The following is a 15,510-nucleotide window of genomic DNA, read 5'->3' as shown; positions in this document are numbered from 1 at the left end:
CAACACCTCATGCCTGCCCAGATTAAATTCCATCGGCCATTTCTCCGCTCGTGTTTGCAATTGGTCTGTATCTTGCTGTGTCCTTTGACAACCTTCCATGCTGTCCACAAGTCCACTGGTCCTTATATCATCTGCAAACTTAGTGATCCCCCATCTGCATTTGCAACCAAGTCATTTACACATATCACAAACAGCAGAAATCACATCGATGCGGAACACCACTCATCACTGAGCTGCAGCCAGAAAAACAGCTTTCCACCACTGAGACGGCAAGAACTGCAGATGCTGGAATCAGAGTTAACCAAGTGTGGAGCTGGAGGAACGCAGCAGGTCAGGCAGCATCAGAGGAACAGGAAAGCTGACATTGTTGATGCTGCCTGGCCTGCTGTGTTCCTCCAGCCCTATACTGTGTTATCTTTGTCAGCCTTCCACCGCTACCGTCTGCCTTATATGGGCAGGCCAAGTCACCATGGATCTCATGGATCTTAATCTTCTGGATGAGCATACCATGAGGGACCTTATTGAAAACCTTCGTAAAATCCATGTATATGTTATCAACTGTTCGATCCGAATTGATCACCCTTGTCACCTCCGTGAAAACTTCAACTGACTTGGTAAGACATAACCTGCCTTGCATAATACCATGCTGGCTGTCCCTTATTAGCCCATACTTTTGAGACATGAGACACTCACCAGTCTGTAGTTTCCTGGAAAGTCCCTGTTTTCCTGCTTGAACAGAGGAATGACTTTATCCACTCACCAGTCTCCGCAACCCCTCCAGTGCCTGGCAAGGATATCAGATCCTGTTGAAAGTGGTGTGTTGATGCATTTGTGTCATGATTGTGTTTTGTTTCAGCCCTAACATTGAAAGCAGTGTAAGAATGTCTTTGTGCAGCAGGCGAGGTGTGATGAGACTGAGCCTTCATACAATTGCAAGATGTTGAAAATTTGCCATTATTTATGAAAACAGTGATAAATTTCCATGATCAACATTTCTGTTACACTGCAATGATTATCCCGTGGCATGTAAAATCAGAAAGGTACGATAAAATGAGACTGGGTCATATGCAGGGAGAATGTTTGCCTTTCATGTCTATAGAAGTAGTGAAATATTTCCGTGAATCTAAAAGTCACTTTTCCGTTCATTGAAGGACACAATCATCGCCTTGGAAGCTTCATCACGATACTACTTTGCATTTCTGAAGAGGGAAGAAGAAATCAACATGAAAATTCAATTCCATGGTTTTGGAAGTCCCATTGAGAACACGATTCATTTGCGCCGGCATAATGCTCTGACCGAGAAAGAATTGAAGGTGAGTTTGTAGTTTGGAAGATCGCAGCAATTTATGCATCAACTTCTTCATCGATAATGTTCCATTGCTTTCAAACTGCATTTTCCACTCTGCAAGACAATAACTGTGAGAACAAGCAACAGCATCAGTAGGTGTTCTATTTGGAATGCAATGTTACAAAACCCGATCCATTCAACAACATATTTCAGATATGTCAACAAATTAAATATTCCAGCACAGGATAAAACAAGGAAGATGAGAGTGAGGAGGCAATAGCTCTGATGACAAAAGAACAGAAATTTACCTTTATCCATTCGAGCAAAAAAGCAGGCACGCAAATAAATAATCATCTAACAATGCACATGTGCAACGGAGACTGCAGGGGGACTAAAAATGCCGAATTGTTGTCATGCGTATTGCTGAAAGGATGATTGAAACAGAATCTGTGGTAAATTTGAAGAAATACAGATGATGCATCTCAGGATGTTGGAGGAAGAACATTTATGGACTGAGGCAAATTGTATTGCCCTTTTCAGGAGTTATTGGGTTCATAATGAATTGAAAGACTTCCTTCTGTGCTGAAAGCTTTAGTTTAGTTGCAGCTGGATGACAATTTCTGTTCCTGGTAGTATTTAGCAAACTGTTAAAAGTGAATGTCACTGCACAGAATTCCAAACATGACTCCAATCAGTAGAGAAAATATCCAAGGTGTGTGATGAGTTGTATCCTCTCATGTTGAACAGCGCAGCGACAGATACAATGGAGGCACTGATGATAATGTTCCAAGAATCCTTAGATTGTGGAAAATTCGCAGAGGATTGAAAGATGGTGAACATAACACCATTATTACAAAGATACTTGGACAAAATAGTAAGCAAGTATTGCCAATTTAGGTCAACCTGGGTAGATGTTCATGCCGGCAATGAAAGATGAAATAACAGGGTACTGAGTGTGCTATAACATCCTACAGAGTGAACATCCTTTCATAACGGGGAAATAATACTTGACAAACTTGCTACAGTGCTTTGAGAAGGAAACAAACATTACTGATGAAGGACCACCAGTTGATGTCGTACATTGAGATTTCAACAAAGCATTTGATAAGGTACAGCTCGTAAGGTGTCTCGAAGGAAAAGAGCCCGTGTGTTCAACGGTAGTATGTTCGGATGGACAGAGGACTGCATCGTTAATAGAAGTAGAGTTGTAGCAGCAAGATGGTAACTGACAAGTCATGTACTGCCACAGAGCGAATGCTGCGGAGGCCGTACACCTCATGTTGACTGGGTTGATTTCGGAAATGGCGGAGGGGATTGCTATGCTTAGGAAAGTTGGGCAGGCAGGGACTACGTTCATTGGCATTTTTAAGATTGAAAACAATCTTATTTTTTCAACATTTAAGATTCTTAAGAGGCTTGATAGTGTATATCCGTAGAGATTACTCCCATTTGTGAAAGATTTTACGACCAGAGGCCACATTTTCAAATTGGTTGCCCATTAATTCAGGGAAGAATTACTTCTTTCAGGTTGCAGCAATTTATTGAACACTTTAGCCAAGAAGGTTTTAGAGGTAATGCCATTAATCATATGCTAGGCTGTAACGGCCAGGTTAATTTTTAAATCAAGAAACAATGATAATGAGAAAAGGGTCTCGGACTGAAACGTCAGCTTTTGTGCTCCTGAGATGCTGCTTGGCCTGCTGTGTTCATCCAGCTTCACACTTTGTTATCTTGGATTCTCCAGCATCTGCAGTTCCCATTATCAGTGATAATGAGAAAAGGGTAGTCTTTACAGTGGAAGATACTTCAAGGATCCCCTTATTATTAAAGAACACAGGGAGGAATTAAACACATCACTACCACACCATCACTACCATGAGAAAAGTAGCAGTGGACAATCTAATGGAGTGAAAGCAGATTGGACTCTTTGCCGTGATGGTTTACTTTCTAAGATTCTAAACAATGAGCTTCAGAGTCGGTGTCTGCTTTGACTGTAATTTCCCAAAAAGGTTTAGATTCCAGAGAAGCATCTGAGGGCTGGAAAACTGCCGATGTGACATCCCTGTTTAAAAAGGAGAGAGGCAAAAAGAAGATAACTACAACCGAACCAGCCTAACATCTATTGTTGGAAATATGTGGCAATCAACTATGAAGAAAATTGTAGCAGAACATTTGGAAAATCAGAATCTAATCAAACAGAATCACCATAGCCTGATGAAAGAGAAATTATGTCTGGCTAATTTGTTTGGGTTTTTGGAGGAAGTTTTGGGAGGAGAATTAATAGAGGAAAACCAGTAAATGTGTTGTGTTTGGACTTGGAGAAAGCATTGAGAATGTACTCAAAAGTAATAAGCTAAGAGCTGAGGTTTTGAAGGTAGTATATTGCTGTGGATCAGTATACTTTGCACGTTCTGGAAGGAGAGATCACATCTCGAGTGAAATGCACGAAGTGAATATATATTTTGGGGAACTTGGTGGCAATCCGGTAAGTCAGTGCAGAGGGTAAGAGGTGCCATTTGCTTGCTTTTTTTGCCTGATAGTTCGTAAGCATTTTTTTTGAGACAGGGTGAATTGAAGCCAGAATCAGGGACCGAGAGGGTGAACCAGGTTCATTGGTTGGTGATCGCTATTGGTTTAAGAATCTATTATCGGTAGCTTTCAGATTGAAAGTAAATCGGAGAAATATTTACAGGCTACAAACTAAAAGACCAGAATGTTTTCAAATCAAATTAAGAGCGAAGTAATTGAAATGGAGATGCCAGGCCAGATGATGATTTGTACCTACATGACGGGCGAGTGGTCAGGCCCCATACTCCAGCTTAGGGTTGATGAACAGGAATCTCAGTTTTTACCAATCAACAAATCATGTTGGGGACAGTTACTGGGGAATGCTGTGCTTCAGGAGGCAGTCACACACCTTAGATTAACTAGCTGAAACTTGGTCAGTGGCCAATGACAAAGAACAGGGCAGGTGGAAGGTTTCAGGATGTAGTGCAGAAGGAACCTTGGCCTTTGATCTTATCTAACAGGTTTGAGATTCTTTCTTCCTGTGTGGATGAGAGTGCAGGGTATAGGGAAGATGAGTAAACTGACTGTAGCACTGTGGTACAGGGGGACATTGAAGAGGGATTAGAAAGTGAAATGTAGTTATAATCAGAGGTAGTATAGTTAGGGGAATGAACACTGTTCATTGTGACCAGGATCGAGAGTCTCGAAAGTAGTGTTGCCTGCCTGGTGCCCAGGTTCAGGAGATTCCATCTCGGCTACAAAGGAACTTGAAGTGGGAGGAGTAGAAATCCAGCTATCGTGGTCCACACAGGTACCATTGATATGGAAGAAAGAGGAAAGAGGTTCTGCTGAGGGATTATGAGCACCGAGGTGCTGAGGTGAGAAAGCAGAACCAGAATGGTAATAATCTCTGGATTATTATCTGAGCAATTTGGCACGGTGTGAACATAATTATAGATGTACATTGTTCAAATGGTGGCATGGCAGAAATGTGTTTGAATTCATGGGACGTTGGCATCGGTATGGGGAAGGAGGGAGTCGTTCTGGTGTGAAAGGCTCGACGAGAATCATATTGGGACAAATATCCTTGCAAAATACAGAGCTAGGTCTGGGGCTAGGGCGTTAAAATAAAAAGTGTGGAGTGGGTGAGCTCAGTTGCATGGAAAATTGTGGAAAAAGTTAGAAGCTGGTAAGTGCTCAGCAAAGTTTCCAGAGCAAGTAATAGGACAAAAAGTATGGAAATGGTCAGGAGTCTCACTTCAGCTGCAGCAGATAAGAAGGGTGGCTGTAAATGCCAGACTGAAGATCTTGTATTGAATTGCAGGGAGTGTATGAAACAAAGTGAATGAGTTTGTGGAGCAGATTGAAATTGACAGATACATCACTCTGGGTATCACAGAGAGGTGGTTGTTAGGGGATAAGTGTTGGGAACGAAATAGCCAATGATTCATGTCCGATAGAAAGAACAGGCAAATGGACAGAGATAAGAAAGTGTGGAGCTGGATGAGCACAGCAGGCCAAGCAGCATCTCAGGAGCGTAAAAGCTGACGTTTTGTGCCGAGACCCTTCTACTTCTGTGTGTTCATCCTGCTGTGTTCATCCAGATCCACACTTTGTTATCTTGGATTCTGAAGCATCTGCAGTTCCCATTATCTCCGATACAAATGGACAGAGATGCCAGGGTTGGCTTGTCAGTAAGAAATGAAGGAACCAAATGAAGGAACGCGCTGAAGGAACCAAAGCTCTTGTGCTTGTTTATTAATGACTTGGAGGAAAGCGGTGCATGTGCTGTGGCTAAATTTGTAGATGACTGAAAAAATATTTAGAAAGACAAGGCATGGCCCAGAAACAGAGATTTACCAGGATGTTACTTGAATCGGAATGTATTAGCTATAAGGAGGGTTTGGTGGAAATGCTGTGTCATGATACATGTAATGAGATCAACCATGATCTCACCGAATGATGGAGGAATATTCAATGGGCCAAATGACTTTTTTTGTGAGTCTTCTTGTTTGACAATGCATTCATGAAGGTGTTTTTTTTTTCTCTCTTGGATAAGATGTGGAAATGAAATGTACACGAGATGATGGGAACTGCAGATGCTGGAGAATCCAAGACAACAAAATGTGAGGCTGGATGAACACAGCAGGCCAAGCAGCATCTCAGGAGCACAAAAGTGCTCCTGAGATGCTGCTTGGCCTGCTGTGTTCATCCAGCCTCACATTTTGTTGTCATGAAATGTATACACTTCCTTTTCATCTGGGAATAAATAATTGTTCTGAACGATTTCCATTGACTAATAGCAATCTGACAAGCTTCGCAATGTAAAGAGATTTTTAGCTTCTTTTTAATTGTAAAGGTATTCTTTGGAATTAATTTGGCATATATTATTTGCATCTCAGGAAGTATGTTCATCACTGCATCTCAAAAAGTGCTCTGTTGTATGACAGTAGCTTTTTAAAGATCACTTCAATGGTTGTGATTTTGAGTTGCCATAACACACATTAAATTACACTGTTGGCCAATCTGTCTATGCTTATTTCATTATCTTATGCTTCAAACAGACAAGGAAATATTGGTGATGCAATGAAGTGTTTGACTCTCAAATATAATTGCTGTTATAGTTTCCACTTGGAAGAAAGATTCACATCAAATTGACTGGTCAAGGAAATGGGACACTGACTGTGAGTACTTTGAATGTTCGAGTTATTCCTAAAATGAAAGTTATGACCTTGATGATTTCTCTTTCATGCAGATATGAAGAGACTCTTTTAAAATATCCTCTGGGTTAGTGGTTCAGGCATAAAAGTGCAATATGTATATTTATGTATATACATGTACATGCGTCATCTGAAAAGATAATGAGTATAAATCACTTGTGACAAGGTGAGAATGAGTTATCCAGATAGTAAGAACTGCCAATGTTGGTGTCTGAGATAACACATTGTGGAGCTGGAGGAACACAGCAGGGCAGGCAGCATCAGAGGCTCGAGAAAGTTGAGGTTTTGGGTCAGGACCCTTCCTGAGAAATGGAGGGTGGAAGGGAGCTCAGAAACAAATAGTTTTGAGGGGGAGGAGGTGGTAGGGAAGGTAGGTGGGATGGTGATAAGTGAGTACTATCCAGATTGGAACAGATTTTCCCCAGCGGGTATTGAGTACGAATTCCAAATCACTCTCAAAATCTTAGTGACTGTTAACATTGATGTTTTTTGTCTGTGTGTTTCAGTAATTGCATGACAGTTGAATGGTTCGTTGAGAGTGAGGAACCTATGGACTCTCACACACCAAGATGGAATTTAGTTCGAAGAGTGACTTCAAAATAGTTGCTTGCTTTTAAAATCTTGACCGTTTTTGCTGTCCAGTTGAATGAATTTAGCTTCATACTGCTTCAATAGGAATTAGTGTTTAATAGGAACATATTTGTGAAACTTACAGTTCCGTAAGTTTTAGCATAAACTGGTCCAGCCTTTCGGTGCTTGCAAAAAGGCTCACCTCTCCATTAATACCGAAGGAAAATTGGAGTTTAAAAGTAAGTTCACCCGTTGTCAGGGAATGAAATGTTAATGTTGACTCGAAAATAATTTTTAAAAAAGTCATATATTTGTGTAACACTGAACTCAAATTAAAATTTGGATATGCTAGTTTTACAGATGGTTGGATATTGAATTCATTTTAAATGAGGGTGAAGATCACTTTAAATCCACCATATTTGTGAAGAAAAGAAATAGCATATCAAATAAAATTAACTGCATGACTCTTCATCGCCCTATATGTAGAATTTCATTCTGAACTATGAGACAGTTGTGACCCCATACTACCTCAGTGCTCATGGCAAGAGTAAGACTCCTGTTTGACGTGCTGTGCACTGCATGGAATGGCGGCAACATCAGATTCATTGATGCTTGAGAATCAAAAGAATATGACGATAAGATTTAAAATCAAAATCTCATTGAACACTTCAAGGAATGTATTACAGGAAGAGGGGGAAAGCATGTATGACTAATAGAAGGTGGTGGCGCAGATCACATAGACCTGTGTGCTGAAACTTATCACAAATTTCACATTGAATGGAACAGTTTAAACAGGCTGGAGGAAGCAGACATGCCAGCCCAAACTTTTTGAATTTGAGCATTCTGTTCATAAACATCAGCAAAATTGTGGGAAACATGTTTATTCTTTCTCTTTTATTGCACAGAACCATACGATGAGACTGTTTTGATGAGAAATTTCAAGATTACGTGTCCCATCCGTTTGACTCACAGTTTGGTACCATAGGTTGGTACGATCTTCGTTGGAGAAGGAAAAGGGATGTTCCAGATACAGAAAACCGTCAAACCATTTACAACAAAGTCCGTTTCTGGTTAGTATTAATTAATGCAGTTAACATTTTTAGCTCGACATGATTGCACAATGGAGTCAATAAGAAAATTCCATCTGATATTCCACATAAATTTTAAGTGGATATTTCACGCTGTATGCTGCTTTTAAGAATGGTTGTCTTATTGTCGAAATGTTTAGCTTTGACTCCATGGCTTCTTCCATTAGCTCACATTGAAACACATGTTTCTTCATCCAAAAATGCACATTTACCCGGTGTAGCTTGTCTAACCTTCCCCTGTGGTCGTTCCCCTGAAATCCCCTGCGGTAGCTCCCCTGAAAAACAACTATACCATTTTGGATACTGTTCCGGGGACGACTTAGCAGGGGTATGCAGTAGGGTGCAGGTCTCTGGCACAGAGTCTGTCCCTCTTGCACAGAAGGGGAGCGGGGATAGGAAGAGAGTGATAGTCATTGGGGACTCAATAGTTAGAGGGACTGATAGAAGATTTGCCGGGAACGAAAGAGACTCACGATTGGTGTGTTGCCAACCAGGTGCCAGGGTCTGTGATGTCTCGGATCGTGTGTTTCGGGTCCTGAGGGGAGAGGCTGACCAGCCCCAAGTCGTGATATACATAGGCACCAACGGCATAGGTAGAAAGAGGGATAGGGATGTCAGGCAGGATTTGAGGGAGCTAGGATGGAAGCCGAGAGCTAGAACAAGCAGAGTGGTCATCTCTGGTTTGTCACCCGTACCACGTGATAGCGAGGCAAAGAACAGGGAGAGATTTCAGCTGAAGACGTGGCTGCAGGGATGGTGCAGGTGGGAGGGCTTCAGGTACATGGACAATTGGGGCTCGTTCTGGGGAAGGTGGGACCTGTACAAACAGGACGGTCTCCACTTGAATGAGAGGGGCACGAATATCCTGGGTGGGAAATTGGCTAGTGCCATTCGGTTGGATTTAAACTAGCTCAGAAGGGGGATGGGAAACTGAGGTGTAATCCCAGTACACAGGAGGATGAGCGGAGGGAGGACATGGTCAGGACCTCACTGTCACAGGAGTGTGCTGGCAGACAGCAAGCTGGATTGAAGTGTGACGACTTTAATGCCGGGAGTATCCGGAATAATGTAGGTGAGGTTGCAGCTTGGATAGGTACCTGGGACTTCGATGTTGTGGCCATTTCGGAGACATGGATAGAGCAGAGTCAGGAATGGATGTTGCAGGTTCTCGTGTTTAGATCTTTCATTAAGGTCTGGGAAGGTGGTAAAAGAGGGGGAGGTGTGGCTTTGTTGGTCAAGGACAGTATAACGGCGGCTGAAAGAACCTTTGAGGACTTGTCTACTGTGGTGGTATGGGCTGAGGTTGCCAAGGAAGGTTTGTCGACTGAGCCAGTGTGGGTGGAAGTTCGGAACAGCAAGGCAGCAGTCACTTCACTGGGGGTTTTCTACAGACCCCAAATAGCGGTTGGGAGATCGAAGAACTCATTGGCCGGCAGATTGTTGAAAAGTGCAAACGTATCAGGGTTGTTGTTATGGGTGACTTCAACTTTCCCAATATAGATTGAAACCTCCTGAGTGCAGATGGTTTGGATGGAGCCGTTTTTGTCAGGTGTGTTCAGGAGGGTTTCCTGACTCAGTATGTGGACAGGCCGAGGGGGGAGGCCATTTTGGATTTGGTGCTCGGCGATGAGCCAGGACAGGTGTCAGATCTCGTGGTGGGAGAACACTTTGGCGACAGTGACCGCAAGAGCCTCACATTTACCATAGCCATGGAAAGTGAAAGGAGCAGTTACCAGGGGAAGATATTTCACTGGGGTCAAGGAAACTATGATGCTATCAGACAGGAGTTGGGAAGTACAGATTGGGAGCAATTGTTCCACAGAAAGGGCGCAGCAGACATGTGGAGGCTGTTCAAGGAGCAGTTGTTGCGAGTGATGTATAAATTTGTTCCTCTGAGACAGATAAGAAGGGGTAAGATTCAGGAGCCTTGGATGACGGGTACAGAGGTGCTTCTTGTCAAAAAGAAAAGGCAGCGTACGTAAGGTGGAGGAAGTGAGGGTCTGGCACAGCTTTAGAGTATTACAGGCCTGCTCGGAAGGAGCTCAAAAGATATTGCCTGTACAGTTGTTACCTGTTCCAACCTTTGCGTCCACGCTTGCTCATTCCATGGTGTCAAGATGCCAGCAGTGCATGTACCTTCTCCATCCCCTAATGCCGTCAGCTCACACAAGACATAGTCCTTACTTAAAATCTTCTGATCAACCAACGTTCATTGTAATGGACATTTTAGTTGTCTGTCATGAAACGAAAACTGATTCTGACTGGCATGACCTGCAGTGCAAATGAATATAATCTGCGAAACGAGATTCCTTATGGGCTTGCAGCCGCTACAAATAATTGCTTTTCAAAGACGTTGCATACATACATTTTTTTCTCCTGTCACCTTAGATTATTTTTTTGTTTCTGCATGTTGTGTGGGTTTCCAGTCAGGCCCATAAACTCAGGTTGATGCAGTCACTGTTACAACACGGTATTGAAGGAGAATTTGTGATCTTTGGAGTTTCATTCCAGTGTCTGAAGGAGTGCACCATCAAGCCACTTCAGAGCACTCCTGGCGACGAATTGTTGCAAGTTTTCAAATGTTACCGATCGTCACATAAAATATGGCCTTTTTGTTGTTGCGCTATTCATCTTAACTGCACCATATCTAGTATTTCGGCTTGGAAACTATTTCAATTTTTTTGATTTACTTATTCAAAATCATTTATGATTGTTGTCATGATATCTACAATATGTTATTTTGATTGGACATAGAGGATTGGATCTGTCTTAATGGAAATGAAGTATGCGCTTATAAAACCCCTTCTGGGCAAGGTAGTTGCTCAGTGGTTAGAGCTGCTCATGCACTGGGGAGCCAATTGAGATTCCAGTCTTGGGTAACTATCTGTGTGGAATTGACACGTCCTCCCCGCGTCTGCGAGGGGCTTCTGCCAGGTGCTGCAGTTTCCTCCCATTGTTCAAAGATGTGCAGGTCCTTCTATGTGATTTGTGAAGCATTTCTTCAATGTTTCAATCCTGCCAGCATCCAGTGCCTTGGACAAAATAACTGGAGATGAATAAAAGATACTGTGCCTTTTGACACCATTTCCGGCTGGATTTTCATCAATCCTGCTTAATATCGGTGACAACTTCCATGACCTTTTTTGATGCTATGTCTGAATTGACAGTCTAGTTCCAAATATTTGTTGTGCAGTATTTCAAGGTCTCTGTTACAGCATACCCATGAATGTCCACTTCAAAAGATACTTCCATATCATAGAATCCCTACGGTGTGGAAACAAGCCCCTTTTGACCCAAGAAGTCCACGGCCACGCTCCAAAGAGCATCTCACCCTGACTCATCCCCCGACCCTTTCCTCAGTAACCGTACGTTTCCCATGACTAACACACCTAATCTACACATCCCGAAACACAATGGGCAAGTTTGGCATGGCCCATACACCGAGCCTGCACATCTTTGGACTGTGGGAGGAAACCAGAGCACCCAGCAGGAACCCATGCAGGCATGGGCAGAATGTACAAACTCCGCACAGAAAATCGTCCAACGGTGGGATCGAACCTGGGTCCCTGGCGCTGTGAGTCAGCAGTGCTAACCACTGAGCCACCGTGCTGCCCTTGGAGTTAGACAGAGCTTGCTTGTTCCTGGGTGGCCTCAAACTGCCAACCTCCACTTAGTGGCAAAAGTGCTGACCAACTGCACTCATCTTCACTGGTTTTTGCTTTGTATCATTGAATTCAATCCTTCAAACTCTATGATAAATATTTAAATTTCCATTGATATGTGAGGGTTGTTTTTAGTACGCAGTATTGGTTTATTATGTTTCATTGGTACATAATGAATACTGTATGTATATGCAAATGGGCAAGTTGGTAATGATGCAGTCCACAGACCTGGAGGATAATAACACTGTCCTTCAATCGCCCACGATGCACTCTGCAAATTGGTAGAAAACAAAAATTTCTAAAAAATTCATCTCTCCTCCCGTCAGTCGATCAAAATTAATTCAGGATTTTGTACAGGCCAATAAGCGTAAGATTACACGAGCCTAAACAAAACTACTGGCTCATATTAGTTCAGGAAAGTGAAAGGGCAACAATCGAGGTAGGAGGAACTGCAGATGCTGGAGAATCTGAGATAAGAAGGTGTAAAGCTGGATGAACACAGCAGGCCAAGCAGTATCATTCGGCTCTACACCTTGTTGTCTCAGATTCTCCAGCGCCAATTTTCTGAAGTAGGGTCTCGTTCCGAAACATCAGCTTTCTTGCCTCTCTGATGCTGCTTGACCTGCTGTGTTCATCCAGCTCTCCACCTTGGGCAACAATAGAGTATGTTTTAAGTCACTAGATATGTTACGTGGGTTTGTCTTCCTTAGGGTGGACAATGGGATGGAGTGACTGAGGACAATGGGATGCAGTGACTGAGGACAATGGGATGCAGTGACTGAGGGCAATGGGATGCAGTGACTGAGGGCAATGGGATGCAGCGACTGAGGACAATTGGATGCAGTGACTGAGGGGAATGTGATGCAGTGACTGAGGGAAATGGGATGCAGTGACTGAGTGAAATGGGACGCAGTGACTGATTGAAATGGGATGCAGTGACTGAGTGAAATGGGATTGCCGTGACTGTGGAAAGGAGAAGCAGTGACTGAGGAAATGGGACGCGGTGATGGATGGAAATGGGATGCTCTGACTGAGTGTAAAGTGAAGCTTTGAGTGAAATGGGATGCCGTGGCTGTGTGAAATGGGATGCAGTGGCTGTGTGAAATGGGATGCAGTGACTGGTGGAAATGAGATGCACTGACTTAGGGAAAGGAAATGCAGTGTCTGCGGGAAATGGGATGCTGCGACTGAGGGTGATGGGATGTAGTGACTGAGTGAAATGCGAAGCAGTGACTGAGGTACTGGGAAGGAGTGACTGAGTTAATAGGGATGCAGTGCCCGTGCGGGCTTGGGGTGCAGTGACTTAGGGAAATGGGATACAGTGCCTGAGTGAAATGTGACGCACTGACTGAGTGAAATCGGATGCAGTGACTGAGTGGAATGGGATGCAGTGACTGTGGGACGTGGGATGCAGTGACTGTGGGACGTGGGATGCAGTGACTGAGGGAAATGGGATGCAGTGACTGAGGGAAATGGGATGCAGTGACCGAGTGAAATGAGATGCAGTGACTGAGCGAAATGGGATGCACTATTTTTGGGAAGTAGGATGCAATCACTGATTGAAATGAGATGCAGAGACTGTGGGAAAGGAGATGCTGTGACGATGGGAAATGGGATGCAGTGACTGTGTGAAATGGGATGCAGTGACTCAGTGAAATGTGATTCGTCACTGACTGAACTGTGATGCAGTCACTGAGTGAACTGTGATGCAGTCACTGAGTGAAATGGGATGCAGTGGCTGAGGGAAATGGGATGCAGTCTCTGAGTGAAATGGGATGCAGTGTCTGATGGAAATGTGATGCAGTACCTGAGGGAAATGGGATGCAGTGACTGAGGTAGTGGGAATGAGTGACTGAGTTCATGGGGATGCAGTGCCTGAGCGGACTTGCGGTGCAGTGAGTGAGGGAGATGGGATACAGTGCCTTAGTGAAATGAGATGCAGTGACTGAGGGAAATGGGATGCAGTGACTGAGTGAAATGGGATGCAGTGACTGAGTGACATGGGATGCAGTGACTGAGTGACATGGGAAGCACTGACTGAGTGAAATGCGATGCAGAGACTGAAGGAAAGGAGATGCTCTGACTATGGGAAATGGGATGCAGTGAGTGTGGGAAATTGAATGCAGCGCCTGTGAGATACGGGAAACAGTGACTGATGGAAATGGAATGCAGTGACTATGGTGAAGGTGATGCAGTGACTGAGTGAAATGGGATGCAGTGACTGTGAAATGTGATGCAGTGTCTGAGTGAAATGTGATGCAGTGACTGAGTGAAATGGGATGCAGTGACTGAGGGACATGAGATGCAGTGACTGAGTGAAATGGGACGCTTTGACTGAGGGAAATGGGACGCTTTGACTGAGGGAAATGGGACGCTTTGACTGAGGGAATTGGGACGCTTTGACTGAGGGAAATGGGATGCAGTGCCTGAGTGAAATGGGATGCAGTGCCTGAGTGAAATGGGATGCAGTGACTGAGTGAAATGGGATGCAATCACTGAGTGAAATGTGTTGCAGTCACTGAGTGAAATGGGATGCAGTGACTGAGAGAAATAGGCTGCAGTGACTGAGAGAAATGGGCTGCAGTGACTGAGTGAAATGTGTTGCAGTCACTGAGTGAAATGGGATGCAATCACTGAGTGAAATGTGTTGCAGTCACTGAGTGAAATGGGATGCATTACTGATTGAAATGGGCTGCAGTGACTGAGAGAAATGGGCTGCAGTGACTGAGAGAAATGGGCTGCAGTCACTGAGTGAAATCTGTTGTAGTCACTGAGTGAAATAGGATGCAGTGACTGAGGGATATGAGATGCAGTCACTGAGTGAAATGAGATGCAGTCACTGAGTGAAATGTGTTGCAGTCACTGAGTGGAATGTGATGCAGTGACTGAGGGATATGAGATGCAGGGACTGAGTGAAATGAGATGCAGTGACTGAGGGAAAAGAGATTCAGTATTTTTGGGAAGTAGGATGCAATCACTGAGTGAAATGCGATCCAGAGACTGTGGGAAAGGAGATGCTGTGACTGTGGGAAATGGGATGCAGTGAGTGTGGGAAATTGAATGCAGCGTGTGTGAGATACGGGGAACAGTGAGTGATGAAAATGGGATGCAGTGACTATGGTGAAGGAGATGCAGTGATTGAGTGAAATGGGATGCAGTGACAGAGTGAAATGGGATGCAGTGTCTGCGTGAAATGCAGTGCAGTGACTGCGTGAAATGCGGTGCACTGACTGCGTGAAATGGGATGCAGTGACTGCTTCAAATGGGATGCAGTGACTGAGTGAAATGGGATGCAGTGACTGAGTGAAATGGGATGCAGTGTCTGCGGGAAATGGGATGTAGTGACTGAGTGAAATGGGATGCATCACTGAGTGAAATGGGATGCATCACTGAGTGAAATGGGATGCAGTCTCTGAGTGAAATGGGATGCAGTGACTTAGGGAAATGGGATGAAGCGTCTGAGTGAAATGTGATGCAGTGACTAAGTGAAATGGGATGCAGTCTCTGAGTGAAATGGGATGCAGTGGCTGAGGGAAATGTGATGCAGTGACTGAGTGAAATGGGATGCAGTGACTGAGGGAAATGTGATGCAGTGACTGAGTGAAATGGGATGCAGTGACTGAGGGAAATGGGATGCAGTGACTGACTGAAATGGGATGCAGTGACTGAGGGAC

At 43.9% G+C, this 15,510-nt stretch overlaps 1 long non-coding RNA gene across 1 annotated transcript in view; it reads left to right on the top strand.

The window, feature by feature from the left end:
- Nucleotides 1-15,510, top strand: part of LOC132208096 (uncharacterized) — a 155,016-nt gene that overhangs the window by 31,926 nt on the left and 107,580 nt on the right. The window contains exon 2 of the long non-coding RNA XR_009444185.1: nt 7,992-8,156. This is a non-coding gene — a long non-coding RNA (uncharacterized LOC132208096). The remainder of the gene's footprint in view (nt 1-7,991; nt 8,157-15,510) is intronic.

Source organism: Stegostoma tigrinum, unplaced genomic scaffold, assembly GCF_030684315.1.
Source record: "Stegostoma tigrinum isolate sSteTig4 unplaced genomic scaffold, sSteTig4.hap1 scaffold_293, whole genome shotgun sequence".
Taxonomy (NCBI): domain Eukaryota; kingdom Metazoa; phylum Chordata; class Chondrichthyes; order Orectolobiformes; family Stegostomatidae; genus Stegostoma; species Stegostoma tigrinum.
This window is presented reverse-complemented; position numbering and strand designations above follow the sequence as displayed.